The sequence below is a fragment of the Cupressus sempervirens genome, chromosome 5 (genome assembly GCF_028749045.1).
Source record: "Cupressus sempervirens isolate cs-2001-9-10 chromosome 5, ASM2874904v1, whole genome shotgun sequence".
NCBI classification, from domain to species: domain Eukaryota; kingdom Viridiplantae; phylum Streptophyta; class Pinopsida; order Cupressales; family Cupressaceae; genus Cupressus; species Cupressus sempervirens.
In genome coordinates this window covers 165,288,179-165,293,448 of record NC_143122.1, presented here as the reverse complement: position 1 = coordinate 165,293,448, position 5,270 = coordinate 165,288,179, and the positions used below count along the sequence as shown (strand labels likewise).

Here is a 5,270-nt window from a genome sequence, read left to right as displayed (position 1 = left end):
CAATTCATTCAAGGCCCTTTTTTGTATCTTCTACATCCATTCATCTAGATTCTTGAACCAATCCTATTGGTAAAGAGAGCTCATTGTGTTCGATTTGAGATAACCTACTATTGTAAGATGAATTCATATATTTTCTTTAGATTATTACAATTTAGTTATTTTAATTCAAGGTTCATTCCTAAATTAGGATTTCATCGAGCTAAACCCCTCATCAACAAACAAAAGATTTTTTTATTGCAGGTTTTTTGAAATATTGGATTGGCAAACAAATTACAAATTTAGATACCCTTTTCAGTATTTGTGAGAATTGCAAAAATTTTGGGATCAAACACAATTAGGACATATTTATGCCCTACTTTAGAAGAAAGTTGATATCACACAGAAGTTGACCTTGCTAGATAGTTGAATAATTTTTGGGTTTTGTAGATTCAGTAGTGTCAGGTCGAGATTTGGTATTGTTTGTCTATTTTGAGAGGCACATCAACAAAAAAGTTAGATCCAAAGGTGAGTCCTCTAATCCCCTTTGTTACTTCAACATATTTCTTCTGATCATATAGATACATTTCATATTGATAGTTTTTATTTTAGGTAGGGATCTCACAGACTTTGCATGGTTTCCCTTATTCTACTCACTAAATTGTAGCTTTGCGTTACTACTCCTTTATCACTTGGCTAATACTAATCTTTTTCGATCTAGTATTTTAGAATTGGGATTGAAAGGATCAATTTCCTCGACTCCCTCTTTGATTTGTTTAAGTGTCTTTATGTGATGAACATCTGAGGATTTATTTCCTTGATTCTCATTTCCCCCTTAACAGCTATAGGACCCCTTAAGATCCCTTATGACCCCTTATAATCCCTTACCATATAATATTATATGAAAAGGAATCCTAGGACTCTTTGCAACCCTTTAGGTCTCCTTGCAACACATTAATGAGGCTATTGGAAACTCCTTAGGACATTTCGTAAAGGTGGACTTTGATACCATTAATTTTTATCGTAGTTTCTATTCATGTAGTATTTTGGATATTAATATGTTAAATAATTTACTTGATGATATTATACATTAAATGAATGAGTTCCTTTAGTCTCAAGTGATTAATTACAAATGCATCACTTTTGTTGCCAATCTTACTTGGCTATTGGGAATTCAACCTTTACTTACTTCTATAGCTCTCATAAAATATCTTCATCAATTGTTTGGAAGAAAGATCTCTGTAACCATTCAATAGTGCTTATTTATTCCTTTATTGATAGTTAAAATATATATTTCATTGATACATTACTTTGATCTCCTTTATCTTTTATTGATTTTTAATTCTACAAGGTTTCATCTTCTATTATTTTTGAGGTTACTCTTGGACCTAGTGATTCTCCTCTTTCATTTTTCATTCCTAATACTCAATCTCAACTAACAGAGGTCTTTTCTTCCTCCCCTAACTCTTGTTTAAGTGGAGTTTCTTTAATTCAATTTAATGGTGCCTCATCCTCTACTCTTATGTTCTAAGTACTAGATGATGGTTATTCTTGTATTGTAGTAGAAACATAAAAAGAAAAGTCTTCCTATGCATGTATCCCCTTTTGAAGTGCTTCCTTTGGGTGTGATGTTGTCTAAATAGGGTTCAAGCTTGGACCTTAGTACATTTTTTTGGGTGATTATATTTTGATTTCTTTGTAATAGTTGTACTTTTTCTTAAATTCTATCCTTTTTGGTTTTAGGGTTTTTCTTTCTAGATTAATGTCTTCATACTATGTATATATACTTTTCTTGCTCCTTTATTATTTTTCTTATCTCTTGGGAACCTTTTTTTATTTTAGAGTTTGGGACCTCTTAGAAACAAATGTAAAGCTCCTAATAAAGAGGACAAATACATGTATGAAATAATAAAATTATAAAATTATAAAAAATAAACTGTTTAAAGAAATGACCAAAACGTGGTGTCTAGATCCATAGTTAGAAATTAAATATCCAATCTCTATTTTGAATTTACATGCTACAATTAATATATTCTTAAACATCTATCATAATACACTCAAAAACTTAGATACTTCATTTTGAACCCATCATGTGTGTGTGTGTGTGTGTGTGTATCTATATAATAAGTTCTTTACAGGATATTTTTATAATTATAATGTGATATAGGTCCAAATCTAAGATACCAAAACTTCTAAATTAACATGGTGCTCTTTTAAACATTGAAAGACTCAAAAGGGTTCCAAAACTCAAATATTAGGAAGCTAATGATACCCATTGAAAAAATAAAATGAACTCTATAACCTACCATTTAAGGTTTTGTGTGCTATAATCCAATATATACAATTTTGTGTTCTTAATATTAGGCCTCAAGTTGAAAAACCTTCTTTTAAATAAAAAATAACTTAACCTCTCAAGTATCAATTTTTTTTTTTTTTTTTTTTGATAATGGTATAATATCTAGCAAGTAATGGTTTAATTAACGCAATGATAATGATATTTCTCCCATTGAGAAAATTCAAAACCTCTATAATACAAGGTCAATATCTAATAAACTCAATCCAAGAACCTATTATATGTGTGAGGGTATAAAAGAAAACCACAAAAGTATTTTTTGTATCCATGTACTAATTGCTCTAAGTATGAAATCTAATTTCTCTTGTTGCATTCTAATAACTAAATCTCATTATAGGTCTCATGTAACGCTAGGAGATGTCTCTCACATTTGTCATAACTTATCATCCAAATTGAGTACTCAATTTTGACATTTAGATTATTTCATACAAATTATTTTTGTGATAAATATATTTTAGACTATAATAAACTTGATCACGATTCTGAATCTACTATGCAACTCCAGGTATAGTATTTCTCTTTCATAAACCATGTAATTTGTTAGTAGTTGTAATCTTTCCTTGGTGTGTTTATAAACCAAGGTTAGAACTCCTTTATTTATTGTTGTAATATATTAGGATATAAGCCAAGGTATCCTAATATATTTCTTTTTTGTCCTTTTTCCACTACATCTTATTTTGTCATCTAGTGGAATATGTGAGGACAAATATATATTGTAATTTCTAATTTTAGATTATTCCTCCTTAAGAGGAATCTCACACTTGGCCTCACACACTTATGAATGGTGGCATTCATAGACATGGGAGTTACATTCCAACTCCTCTCTCTCATCTCTATTTAAGAGATGACCCTCCTCTCTCATTCAACAACAATGAGGTTTCTTCCTCTTCTCAATTATTGTATGAGCAATTGCTCTCTTGCTCTTTCTCTCTTTCTTCTTAGGCTTTTCATGCCTCATTCATAATGTCACAAGGGGTTTTCTTTGCTTTCCCCTTTCCAAATATCTTGTCTCATGGTGTTGGAGCTTGAAGCTTTCTCTCTCCTATTTTATGGTAATATCTTTTCATGCATTTACTCACTTAGATTCTTTTCTGGTATTGCTTATTTACAGATTTCTTTTTCCATTTCTAACATGGTATCGGAGCAGTTTAATCTTTGTTTTGAGTGTTTGCATGAAGGTACGATTCGAAGGAGACTCTTGAGAGAGATTTCACTAATTTCTTCTTTAATCTTCTTAAGATGGAAGAAATTGAATTTTTTTTTGAGTTTGGTTGGTTTACCGCTAAACCTGATTAACTTCTGTTTGCTCTAATTTGTGCAGATTACTTTTTATTTTCTATTAGTTTTCATCTAACCCCCTTTGGAAGGCTTGCTGCCAGAGGGTTTTCCTATCTAGATATCAATTTTTTTTTAACATGGTTATGTTTTGTTTTGCATTATTATGTTTTGTTTTTAACATTATAGAAATTTGCAAATTGTGCAAATTGTGACTGAAAAATGAGAGAAATGATTCCTTGCATTGCAAGAAATGGTGATCGTTGAAAAAAAATCTGAATTTTTTTAATATTTTTTTTCTCTTCTCCAAATATAATAGCAGAGGGATACAAAAAATCTGATTTTTTTTTTAATATTTTTTTTTCTCTAGTCCCAACATCTGATACAACCATCAGAGCCTCCAGCAAATATTCGTTTTTGAATGTGAGCTCCATGCAACACACAAAATACGACCTTTAACTCTTGGAAATGATTTATAATATGTTGTATTTTCCTCTGTGTCACGAACAACATAAATGCGAACACAACCATCATCACATGCAAGAGCTACTTGTTGCTCTCCAAGATCATCTCTCTTGTTTTCACAGTCTGATTCAGTAGCATTACTAGTTATTGATTTTTTATCATCATCATCTTCTTCATCTTCATTGTGCTTGATAGAAGAAGATCTTTGTGTCAACAAAGGCTCAGCTACCATTTTCCAGATTGATCCTCCCAGGGATTCTATAACCGTCCTTTGCTCACAGGAACAAAGATCCCATTCAGAAATGGTTCCATCTAAAGAAGCTAAAAATAATCGGCCAGGTGCACGGGTCTCCAAGCTTGAACGACACCAAACAAGAGATGAAATTACACAGTCTTGTCTTCCTCGAAGAGTCAGCAGGCAGTGCCATCCAACGGAGCCAGGAGCAACACTCCAGATTTCAATCGAGGCATCTTCACGTGCTACTGCGACCAATGTTTCCTCCACACTTGTTGCAAGTGCAACCACCGCTGATGGCTTCCACTCGATAGACCTTACCCTGTGCACCTCCATTGTGTAGAACCAAACTACCCCACAAAGAAGTGCCCTGACTTGAAGTGAGGAGATATAAAGTCTCCCGTCTTCGCCAAAACCCCAGGTAAAACCTTGTCACGGCAAACCCCTAAATCCTAAGGTTTTATCTTATTAAAAGATTGAAGTGTTGCGGTCTCCTTCAGTATGACTCCAATACCAGTAGGCGCTTGAGCTTCTCAAAAACCAACAGTTCCTAAATGGTTCTGGAATGACGAATTTCCAGTTTTAGCGTAGGATATGAAAGGATATTTTGAGGAAAACTTTTGAGATTGTATGGAGATACCAATAGATACAGATGATTAATTTCAGAACAACAAGAGTTTTAAAGATTGGCGATGAATGCTTTTGCTGAGATGGCGGCCATAGCGTCTTCAGGGCATTCAAGGTTCTGAACGAAATTACAACGATGTTCTAGCTGTAATCCTCACAACCTTAGCTATAAACTCCGATTGGGTTAGAATCTGTTTTAACCCTATCTGAGACTACTTCGAGAGTAGGGTAGCTGAGGGAGGAGTTCAAGGGGAAGAAAATACTATTAGGTATGGATGATTTCTACTCTCCTCCCTAATCTGCAATAAGAGAATTCGTGCCGGACTTATCTAGCCCTAG

At 33.1% G+C, this 5,270-nt stretch overlaps 1 pseudogene; it reads right to left on the bottom strand.

The window, feature by feature from the left end:
* Positions 1 to 3,970: 3,970 nt before the first annotated feature.
* LOC149554946 (WD repeat-containing protein PCN pseudogene) lies at positions 3,971 to 4,925 on the bottom strand (annotated as a pseudogene).
* Between the last annotated feature and the right edge of the window lie 345 nt (positions 4,926 to 5,270).